The sequence below is a fragment of the Acipenser ruthenus genome, unplaced genomic scaffold, assembly GCF_902713425.1.
Source record: "Acipenser ruthenus unplaced genomic scaffold, fAciRut3.2 maternal haplotype, whole genome shotgun sequence".
Lineage (NCBI taxonomy): Eukaryota > Metazoa > Chordata > Actinopteri > Acipenseriformes > Acipenseridae > Acipenser > Acipenser ruthenus.
This window is the reverse complement of record NW_026708764.1, coordinates 20,861-33,014: the sequence shown is the minus strand read 5'-3', so window position 1 is coordinate 33,014 and position 12,154 is coordinate 20,861. Positions and strand designations below refer to the sequence as shown.

The window sequence follows — 12,154 nt, the reverse complement described above, 5'->3', positions numbered from 1 at the left end:
ACAATGCTTCCCTATGCTTTACCATACCTCTCTGTGCTTTACAATGCTTCCCTATGCTTTACCAGACCTCTCTGTGCTTTACAATGCTTCCCTATGCTTTTACTGTGGGACACTTTCTAAGGGCTGTTTTTGGAATAGTGGTTTCTGGTCCCTCCAACCCCAATCTGAGACAGCGGTATTTCTCAAAGGGGTGAGAGTGTCCTGCAAGACCTGTGGGTGAGGAGGAGTCACTGTTGGTCAGTCAGTCAGTGTGAATAGAATGTGTGTGTGTGTGTGTCAGTGTGTGTGTGTGTGTGTGTGTGTGTGTGTGTGTGCGTGTGTGCGTGTGTGCGTGCTTGTTATTCATATCAGAGCCTTGTTTTTCATACAGCTGTGCTCACACTGGGCAGCAGTGTGGAGTAGTGGTTAGGGCTCTGGACTCTTGACCAGAGGGTCGTGGGTTCAATCCCAGGTGGGGGGGACACTGCTGCTGTACCCTTGAGCAAGGTACTTTACCTAGATTGCTCCAGTAAAAACCCAACTGTATAAATGGGGAATTGTATGTAAAAATAATGTGATATCTTGTAACAATTGTAAGTCGCCCTGGATAAGGGCGTCTGCTTAGAAATATATACTAAATACTACTGTTTCCCCCATTCCTCTCCTTCACCCCCCCTTCTCCCCTCCCAGTCCTCTCCCTAACCCTGAGCACTGCGAGACTGAAAAAAATCAGGTCAGCTAAAAGTTGAAAATCTGTTTTTTCTCTGTCTTTCCACAGTTACACACACAAAAAAACACCAAAACTTGGGCTCCACGATAATCTCTCCCCCTTGCTGCTACTGAGTTAAGTTTTATTTAATTTTTTTCGAACTTCGTCTTCGCGATGAGCCCCCCTCTCTTAGCCTCCCTCCAGCTGGTCCTGCTTCTGCTGCTAATGGTTTTTGCACCAGTCCGGCTGCGGACCCAGTCCTCCAGTCCCCAGTACGGACTGCGCCGCAGTGCAGTGCCCCCCACTGGAGACTGCCTGCATTGAGGAGGGAGCCCCTAGTGGAGACAGAGCGACACTGCAGCACAGCAGCCCCGACACTGCCCGCTGCTGCCCTGTGTGTTTAAAAAAGGGGTGCAGGTGTCGGGGGTACCAGCTGTGGGACTGCGTTTCCGCGGGGTACACTGGGGGCACCGTCCCGGCCGGGGGATCCTACCTGGTAGATTCGGGGAGCACCGAATGCATCTGTCCCGCCAAGGATGGGGGTGAGATTGAGTGTAATTTCCTGCCTTGTCCCGAGCTCCCCCCGAACTGCTTGGAAGTGTGGGACCCCCTGGAGGAACCCCGAAGTGCCCCGGCTGGGGGAGCGGGGTGCCCGCGGTGTAAAAAGACAGGCTGTGTCAGCGACGGGAGGGAGCTGGAAGAGGGGGAGTCCTTCGCAGTGCCCCCCTGCACGGTGTGTTCCTGCCTGGGGAGCGGGGCGCTGCTGTGCACCCCGGAAAGAGACTGCGAGGGAGGAGAGGGACACGCGAGGGCCGCCAAGGGAAGCAGGGGCCCCCAGCCGGCCCATTCGGGGGCCCCCGCCCAACCTGAGAAAGAGCTAAAGCACTTGACTCAGCTTCCCCAGAAAGGGGCCCCCAGAAGGCTGAGTGGGCCCCAAGGGGCCACGCAGACTGAAATCCAGGACAGGGCCTCGCAGGCGGGCGCTCCCATTGTAGGGGCCCCGCGGAGTGAAGCAGAGAAAGGGGTGCCGTCGACGCAATTAAGAGCCACCAGCAGGGTAAGTTGGCCCCTCAGGACGGACCAGGGGGCCACGCAGACTGACAGACAGCAGAGGGTTGAGGCCACGGATTCACGTGGCCAAAATGTGCGCTTGGGGTTCACGCACACTGGGAACGGCATAATGCAGCCGGGGGCCACAAACAGGGTAATTTGGCCCCTAAGGGTAGATCAAGGGGCCACACAGACTGAACAGGAGAATGGCAATAGAATAGGGGACTCCGGGGCCCCGAACCGTGGGGCCACAGAGCTGCATGTCGCTGTGGAAAAGAGAAAGGGCCACTTTAGAAACGGCACAGGGGCCACAGAGCAGAGCAGCGGTAACAGGGTCGTCAGCGTTACTGTGGGGGCCACGGTCAAAGTAAGACACAAAGAGTCACAGTCAGGGGCCGCGACGTCAGGGAGAAAGGAAGCAGGGTCAGGGGCCTCCCAGGGGTCACGGGCAGGGGCACACACAGGAGGAGAAGGCCCCAGATTATGGGGATAGTGGGGAGAATAGGGGTGACAAGCAAGCCGAAGGAAAAACCCGGGGCCACGCGCGTTTCGGGGGCCAACGTCATTCTCTCGTACATAAGGGCCACCACCACTGCGACCACAAGGGGCCGCTCTGGCCATTTGAGGACCACGCCGAATCAGGGGCCCCCCAGGGCCACAGGTCCAAAGCAGCGATTGTTTCCCGCGGCCCCGGGTTTGACACAGGCGCCGAGGACAGAGGGACCTCAGACAAGTGGACAGGGGGCTACACTGCGGAGAGGGTCGAAGGAGGGGCCACAGACTGGAAACCAGACAGGTGAGGGACTGGCTATAAGGGGACTTGCATATTTAAATAAACAGGTTCTCTTATACACTCTGTCTGTCTGTCTGTCTGTCTGTCTGTCTGCAGCTTTAATGAAACTAAACTCTCTTCAGAATGTAGTAAACTAACACAGACACCATGAAGAAGGGAATATATTGTAGCGTCAAACTGAACAGGATTGTGGGGCTCTGTCTGTCTGTCTGTCTGTCTGTCTGTCTGTCTGCAGCTTTAATGAAACTAAACTCTCTTCAGAATGTAGTAAACTAACACAGACACCATGAAGAAGGGAATATATTGTAGCGTCAAACTGAAAGGGATTGTCTGTGTATCTGCCTGTCTGTCTGCTTGTCTTTAGCCTTGGTTCAGTAAAACTAAAAAGCTGTCTGAATGGGTTTCAAGCTGCCAGTTTGAGGAATCCATTCCCAGACCCTCTCTCTCAAATTCAAATTCAAAATTAACTTTATTGGCAAGTACTGAAGTATTAAATACAAATTCTCTCTCTCTCTCTCTCTCTCCCAGTGATGTCACAATCCTCTCTCGACCCCTGTTGCGCTGAGGGCCGACGATTGGCTGCTGAGAACAGGCAGTGCACAGAGGCCCCGCCCATCGACGAGGAAACGGGCACCTGCAGGTCAGAGTTCGGGGGGGGGGAAGGTGGTTGGCAGGAGGGGGGTCCCTTGGCTGCGTTTCTAAAGGCTGTTTTGTTTTATAATCTGTTTGTAGGGGGTATATCTGCAGAAATAAACGTGTCTAGTGCAGGCATGGGAATCAGACTCCTATTGCACAGCAACGTCGCCCAGTCCAGGTTTTACTACCAGCTTGATCAGCTCCCAGCTCAGGTGTGTCTGATTATTAAACTCCCAGTGAAACCAGGACCGGATCACACTGCTGTGCAGCGGGAGTCTGATTCCCGTCTAGAATCCAAGGCAGTGTCAATGGGGTGTTCATTTTGAAGGTTGTTTCTCTTTGCACGCATTTTTTTAAAAAAATTTCTTTTGCATCGACTCTCTGTCTTGTTGCCAGGGTGACACGAATGTACTGCTGTCTCTCGGCAACCGAGGAAGGGGCGTGCCAGGTGGGCGTCGCCGCTGCCAGGCAAGGGGGTGGAGTCTGCCAGGGACAATCAATGGGAGGCTGTATTGATGACACTGCCAGGGTGAGTGAGCATAGCTTGAAATAGAGTGTGTGGGTGTGTCTCAGTGACTATGGTTGTGCAAATATTCACATTTTCCAATTAATTCCTTTTCACACATTTTAAGTCTGCAGCTATCAACTGAGACAGAAAGAAACCTTGTTAAAAACTCAACAAGCAACACTAAGTACCAAGCAATGATCCTGCCTCGTCTCTGTGTGAGGCTGTCTGTGTGAGGCTCTCTGTGTGATCCTGCCTCGTCTCTGTGTGAGGCTCTGTGTGTGAGGCTCTGTGTGTGATCCTGCCTCGTCTCTGAGTGTGTGACCCGTCTCGTCTCTGTGTGAGGCTCTGTGTGTGATCCTGCCATGTCTCTGTGTGAGGCTCTGTGTGTGACCCTCCTCGTCTCTGTGTGAGGCTCTCTGTGTGAGGCTCTGTGTGTGACCCTCCTCGTCTCTGTGTGAGGCTCTCTGTGTGAGGCTCTGTGTGTGACCCTCCTCGTCTCTGTGTGAGGCTCTCTGTGTGAGGCTCTGTGTGTGACCCTCCTCGTCTCTGTGTGAGGCTCTGTGTGTGACCCTCCTCGTCTCTGTGTGAGGCTCTCTGTGTGAGGCTCTGTGTGTGATCCTGCCTCGTCTCTGTGTGAGGCTCTGTGTGTGACCCTCCTCGTCTCTGTGTGAGGCTCTGTGTGTGATCCTGCCTCGTCTCTGTGTGAGGCTCTGTGTGTGACCCTCCTCGTCTCTGTGTGAGGCTCTCTGTGTGAGGCTCTGTGTGTGACCCTCCTCGTCTCTGTGTGAGGCTCTGTGTGTGATCCTGTCTCGTCTCTGTGTGAGGCTCTGTGTGTGACCCTCCTCGTCTCTGTGTGAGGCTCTCTGTGTGAGGCTCTGTGTGTGATCCTGCCTCGTCTCTGTGTGAGGCTCTGTGTGTGAGGCTCTGTGTGTGATCCTGCCTCGTCTCTGTGTGAGGCTCTGTGTGTGACCCTCCTCGTCTCTGTGTGAGGCTCTCTGTGTGAGGCTCTGTGTGTGATCCTGCCTCGTCTCTGTGTGAGGCTCTGTGTGTGATCCTGCCTCGTCTCTGTGTGAGGCTCTGTGTGTGAGGCTCTGTGTGTGACCCTCCTCGTCTCTGTGTGAGGCTCTGTGTGTGATCCTGCCTCGTCTCTGTGTGAGGCTCTGTGTGTGACCCTCCTCGTCTCTGTGTGATGCTCTGTGTGTGACCCTCCTCGTCTCTGTGTGAGGCTCTCTGTGTGATCCTGTCTCGTCTCTGTGTGAGGCTCTGTGTGTGAGGCTCTGTGTGCGATCCTGCCTCCTTTCTGAGTGTGTGACCCGTCTCGTCTCTGTGTGAGGCTCTCTGTGTGAGGCTCTGTGTGTGACCCTCCTCGTCTCTGTGTGAGGCTCTCTGTGTGAGGCTCTGTGTGTGACCCTCCTCGTCTCTGTGTGAGGCTCTGTGTGTGACCCTCCTCGTCTCTGTGTGAGGCTCTGTGTGTGACCCTCCTCGTCTCTGTGTGAGGCTCTCTGTGTGAGGCTCTGTGTGTGACCCTCCTCGTCTCTGTGTGAGGCTCTGTGTGTGTGTGATCCGCCTTGTCTCTCTCCCTGCAGCTCTGCTGTGAGTGCTGTGCTCTGGGTATGACGGCTCTCTCCCTCTCCCTGCCCTGCTCCCTCTCCCCCTCCGCTCCTCCTCTCCCCCTCTCCTGCACGCACTCCTTCATCACCTGCTGTGAGGGGGAGGGGCCGAGCCGCAGGGATGCTCGCGGACCACAGGGGGCGCACAGGAGCACAGGTAAGCATACACACACACACACACACACACACACATATCTGCAGGGTGTTAGCAGGGCTTCAGGAGAGTCAGGCAGGTATTTTGCTGATGGGAGCGACAGTGGAAAATCTCTCACTGGATCGTGACTTTGTTATTTATAGCTTCTAGTTGACTCCCTGACACCCGCTGGGAGAGGAGGGGCACTTCAGGGCAAACACCTGGTTTACACACGCAGACACACAGAGAGACACACAGAGAGACGCACACAGACTCTGAGAGACACACACACACTGTGAGACACACACACTGTCTGCTTGACTCGGTCTCTTCTAGTTTCAATCACACTGATGAAGGCACTGGAGCCCAAACGCTGGTCTGCTTGACTCGGTCTCTTCTAGTTTCAATCACACTGATGAAGGCACTGGAGCCCAAACGCTGGTCTGCTTGACTCGGTCTCTTCTAGTTTCAATCACACTGATGAAGGCACTGGAGCCCAAACGCTGGTCTGCTTGACTCGGTCTCTTCTAGTCTCAATAACACTGATGAAGGCACTGGAGCCCAAACGCTGGTCTGCTTGACTCAGTCTCTTCTAGTTTCAATCACACTGATGAAGGCACTGGAGCCCAAACGCTGGTCTGCTTGACTCGGTCTCTTCTAGTTTCAATCACACTGATGAAGGCACTGGAGCCCAAACGCTGGTCTACTTGTATTTCAGTCTCTGTTCCGAAGCCTGTTTGATCTTGTCGTTTTTGGAAAGTCACATTTGGTCTTGAGATTAAACATGTGCGTGTGAGAGAGAGAGAGGAAACAAAACATTTTAGAGAGAGTTTTGAAAGTGTGATTTATAACCCCACACTGCCGTAGGCTGCCAGCATCGTTAACCCATTAACCTCCACTCAGTATTTCACACAACTCTCTCAAAGTCTTCACATAGTTTGTATACAGCTTACAGTTTTACACACACACACACACACACACACTGACACACACACTACCAGAAACACACACACACACACACACACACACACACACACACACACACTGACACACACACTGCCAGAAACACACACAGACACACACACACACACACACACACTGCCAGAAACACACACACACTGCCAGAAACACACACACACAGACACACACACACACACACACACACTGCCAGAAACACACAGACACACACACACACACACACTGCCAGAAACACACACAGACACACACACACACACACACACTGCCAGAAACACACACACACACAAACAAAGACACACAGAACACAGAAACACACACACACACACACAAACAAAGACACACAGAACACAGAAACACACACACAGTTTAACACAACTTCTCTTTACATGAATAGGAAGAACTTATTATTATTATTATTATTATTATTATTATTATTATTATTATTAATAATGACTTTGAATCAATTACAACATAGATCATTTGATCGTGACAGTTGGCAGAGATGGCATTTCATAATGAAGATGTTTGGATCACTTTCTGACTGATTGCTTGGATTCTGTTTTCAGGGGCGCAGGCGGGACAAAGGGGGTCCCTCCCAAATCGATGTGAAGGTACGACAGCACAAGGAGAGTGAGTGTGTGTGTGTGTGTGAGTGCATCATTATGTGTGTGTGTGTGTGTCTTGGTGTGCATGTGTGTGTGTGTGTGTGTGTGTGTCTGTGTCTTGGTGTGCATGTGTGTCTCCCTCTGTGTGTGTGTCTCCGTCTTGGTGTGTGTGTCTGTGTGTGTGTGTGTGCATATTGAGAGTCAATGTCGCTTGTGTTTCCAGGTCTCTTGAACCCGTGTTCACAGTTCTGCACTGACACCGGCCAGTCCCTGCTCTGCTCCTGTTTCCCTGGTTACCGGCTCAACTCTGACCTCAAGAACTGCGAAGGTAACAGCCAACTAACCTACCCAGGACTTATATATAACCCTAACCCTACCTGACCTGCCCAGGACTTATATATAACCCTAACTAACCTACCCAGGACTTATATATAACCCTAACCCTAACTGACCTACCCAGGACTCATTATTGGTGACAATTTTTACCTGTCCTCCCTCCATTTCTCCCCCTCTCCCCCGCCCTCTCTCTTGCCCTCCCTCCATTTCTCCCTCTCCTCTCCTGTCCTCCTCTCCTCTCTCCTCTCCTCTCCTCTCCTCTCCTCTCTCCCTGTAGATATTGATGAATGTATCACAGGTCAGCACTCCTGCTCTCGGCTCCAGCGCTGTATAAACTCTCCCGGCTCGTTCAGCTGCACTGTGGAATCAGAGGTCTGTCCGCAGGGCTACGCTCCCAACCACAGGGGGCGCTGTTCAGGTACTGCACCCTCTCCATTGCAGCCCATCAAATGTAAAGAATGGAGAAATACATTGCACAGCAGTTTGATCCGTTCCTGGTTACACTGTGAGTTTAATAATCAGACACACCTGAGCTTGTTAGCTAGACACACTGGGGGCTGATCAAGCTGGTAGTAAAACCTGGACTGGATCACACTGCTGTGCAATAGGAGCTAGCTCTTACCATGTTAACAAAAACAGTTTTATTACACCAAGAATTGACAATTTGTAAAGGGTGCTGTTGTTTTGTCCCTTTTCTCTCTCTTTTCCACCCTCTCCGCACACACACAGAACAGAAAATAGGAGGCACTTTTTTACACAGAGAATTGTGAGGGTCTGGAACCAACTCCCCAGTAATGTTGTTGAAGCCGACACCCTGGGATCCTTCAAGAAGCTGCTTGATGAGATTCTGGGATCAATAAGCTACTAACAACCAAACGAGCAGGATGGGCTGAATGGGGCCTCCTCTCGTTTGTAAACTTTCTTATGTTCTTTCCCCCTCTCTCTCCCCTCCTCCTCTCCTCTCTCCCTCCCCACTCTCCTCTCCACTCTCTTTCTCCTCTCTTTCCCTCCCTCTCTCTCCCCCCTCTCCTCTTTCTCCTCTCTCCACACTCTCTCCCCCTCTCTCCTCTCTCTCCACCCTCTCTCTCCCTCCCCCTCTCCTCTCTCTCCACCCTCTCTCTCCCTCCCCACTCTCTCCTCTCTCTCTCTCTACCCTCCCCTCTCACTCCTCTCTCTCCCTCCCCCTCTCTCCTCTTTCTACCCTCTCTCTCCCTCCCCCTCTCTCCTCTTTCTACCCTCTCTCTCCCTCCCCCTCTCTCCTCTCTCTCCCTCCCCACTCTCTCTCTCTACCCTCCCCTCTCTCTCCCCCCTCTCTCTCCACTCTCTCCCCCCTCTCTCTCCTCTCACAGACATCAACGAGTGTGACACTGACCCCGCCCCCTGCACCCCCGGCTTCAACTGCGTCAACACCATTGGCTCCTTCACCTGTCACCGACACATCATCAGCTGTGGGCGGGGCTACCATGCCAGTGAGGACGGAACCCGATGCACAGGTGAAGACACGCCCCCTTTTTCTGTTAGAACGCCGGATCAGAACTTTATACGCTGGGCTGCTGTAGCTCTGCTGGGTTTAACTAGCACGTTCTCTCTATCTCGCTGTCTCAGACGTCGATGAGTGTGTCACAGGTGTGCATCGCTGCGCCGACAGTCAGATTTGCACCAACGCTCCTGGGACGTACCGCTGTCAGTGTGGGAGGGGGTACCAGGCTGAGCCGAACTCCCGGAGATGTGAGGGTGAGAGACACACGCTGAGCAAGGCTGGGAATCAGACTCCCGCTGCACAGCGGTGTGATCCAGTCCTGGTTTCACTGGGAGTTTAATAATCAGACACACCTGAGCTTGTTAGCTAGACACACTGGGGGCTGATCAAGCTGGTAGTAAAACCTGGAATGGGCGACACTGCTGTGCAATAGGAGTGTGTGTGTGTGTGTGTGTGTGTGTGTGTGTGTGTTTGTGTGTTTGCATACACCAATAAAGGTTATCGTGTCATTATTCACAGCGCAGTCTCTGTCCCCCTCTCAGATATTGATGAGTGTGCTCAGTACTCGGGTCGGGTCTGCGCTCAGAACTGTCTCAACACCCCCGGGTCATACCACTGCCGCTGCGAGGGGGGTTACAGCCTGGCTGCAGACAACAGGAACTGCCACGGTAGTCTGTCTCTGTCTCTCCGTCTGTCTGTCTCTCTGTCGCTGTTTGTATGTCAGTCTGTTTGTCTGTCAGTCTGTCTGTCTCTGTTTGTTTGTCTGTCAGTCTGTCTCTGTCTGTTTGTATATCAGTCTGTCTGTCTCTGTTTGTCTGTCAGTCTGTCTCTGTCTGTTTGTCTGTCAGTCTGTCTCTCTCTCTCTCTGTCGATCTATCCGTCTGTTTATTTTAATTGAACTGTAGTTCATTGTAGTTGTATTTATGTATTTACTGTGATTTCACGTGTGCGTCCCAGGATGTGTTGTAATGTTTTGTCATTGATGTTCTGGGCTGGAGATGTGTTTCAGTTGTACATATACTTTCGTTCCTAATTTTTTTGTCCTCAGATGTCAACGAGTGTGAGAGCTCCCCCTGCAGTCAGGAATGCGCCAATGTGTTCGGGTCATACCACTGCTACTGCCAGAAGGGGTTTGTATTGAACCAGCAGGACAAGACCACCTGTGAAGGTGAGAGATGGTACATTCCACTCCGCTGAACCTGCAGACAGAGCCCCACAGACCTGTTCAGTATGCGTCTGTTAGTATTGGAGTAGTTAGAAAGACCAAGTTGGCATGCCAGTTTGTTTACATTCCCCCAGCGTGATGCAGATGAAATTCTATTCTACCAATGTCTTGTGTCTGCTCATTTCTCATGTCCCTTGTCTGATGTCCCCTTCTCTCCCTGTCCCACACCGTCTCTCTCCCTCACCCCCTCTCTCTCTCCCCCCTCAGATATCGATGAGTGCTCCCTTCAGGGCTCCCCCTCTCTCTGCTCCTATCGCTGTGTGAACTCTCCTGGCAGCTTCCACTGTGCCTGTCCTGACCTTGGGTACGAGCTGGCCAGCAACGGCAGGAACTGCAGAGGTGAGGGGCCAGCAGCAGGGGGAGCCACTGGGAACAGCGCAGCTCTGCAGGGAGAGCATGGGGAGGGACTGGGAACAGCGCAGCTCTGCAGGCAGATCTGGGGGGAGGGACTGGGAACAGCATAGCCCTGCAGGCAGAGCAGGGGGAGGGACTGGGAACAGCATAGCCCTGCAGGCAGAGCAGGGGGAGGGACTGGGAACAGCATAGCCCTGCAGGCAGATCTGGGGGGAGGGACTGGGAACAGCATAGCCCTGCAGGCAGAGCAGGGGGAGGGACTGGGAACAGCACAGCGCTGCAGGGAGAGCAGGGGGAGGGATTGAGAACAGCGCTGCAGGGAGAGCAGGGGGGAGCGACTGGGAACAGCGCAGCACTGCAGGGAGAGCAGGGGGAGGGATTGAGAACAGCGCTGCAGGGAGAGCAGGGGGGAGGGACTGGGAACAGCACAGCACTGCAGCGAGAGCAGGGGGAGGGACTGGGAACAGCACAGCACTGCAGCGAGAGCAGGGGGAGGGACTGGGAACAGCACAGCACTGCAGCGAGAGCATTGAAATAAATATATGGCAGTAAAGACATTGAAAGAGATTGCGATCACTGTGATGGGTGTGCACTGTACAGACCCTGGAGTATAAGCCTTTGAGAAGGAGCTGCTCTCTCCCTCTCTCTCAGATCAGGACGAGTGCGCTCTGGGGACCCACAACTGCTCCTCGCCCGAGAGCTGCTTCAACATCGAGGGGGGGTTCCGGTGCCTGTCGGTGCAGTGCCCCCTGGGATACCTGAGGACAGGGGAGCAGTGAGTATCACACCCACACCCACATACTGCGCATTCACACTGCATTCACACCTCATCTGCATTCACACTGCATTCACACCTCATCCACATTCACACTGCATTCACACCTCATCCGCATTCACACTGCATTCACACCTCATCTGCATTCACACTGCATTCACACCTCATCCGCATTCACACTGCATTCACTACAATTCACTTCTGCTGTCTGTCAGCAAGGGCTCATCTCTCCTCGCTCTCTCCAGTGTGTGTGAGAGGGAGTCCTTCTCCCAGCTGCAGTGCCAGACTCCTCTCTCTCCCCTCTCTCTAACCCCTCCCCTCTCTCTAACCCCTCCCCTCTCTCTAACCCCTCCCCTCTCTAACCCCTCTCCTCTCCTCTCTCCAGTGTGTGTGAGAAGGAGTCCTTCTCCTCCCAGCTGCAGTGCCAGACTCCTCTCTCCCCTCTCTCTAACCCATCTCCTCTCCTCTCTTCTCTCTCTCTAACCTCTCCTCTCCTCTCTCCTCAGTGTGTGTGAGAGGGAGTCCTGCTCTCACTCGTCCTTCTCCTCCCAGCTGCAGTGCCAGTCTCTCCCGCAGAGGGTCTCGTTCCACCAGCTCTCCTTCCCCTCGTCCCTGCGGACCCCCGCCCCCATCTTCCGCATCGCCCCGAGCCCCCCCCGTGTTCTCGGGGGACCGCGTGGAGATGCGCATCGTCGGGGGCAACGAGGAGGGGCTGTTCTCCGCGCGGAGCTCCGACCGCTACAGCGGCCTGGTCTCGGTGCTGGCCCCGCCCCCCTCCACGCCGCGGGACTTCCTGCTGCTGGTGGAGATGACACTGCTGCGCCACGGCGCCCCCATCAGGTTCCAGGCGCAACTGCGGGTGTTTGTCACCCCTCCGCCTCTGTAGGGAGGCAGGCTCGAGAGGAGAAGGGGCTTGTGGGAACGAGAGATTTTTTTTTAAAGTTATTTATCAAATGATAGTGAGTTTGGGAAGAAGGAGAGTG

At 53.7% G+C, this 12,154-nt stretch overlaps 1 pseudogene; it reads left to right on the top strand.

The window, feature by feature from the left end:
* Positions 1–923: 923 nt before the first annotated feature.
* LOC117404273 (fibulin-2-like) lies at positions 924–12,146 on the top strand (annotated as a pseudogene).
* Positions 12,147–12,154: the final 8 nt, after the last annotated feature.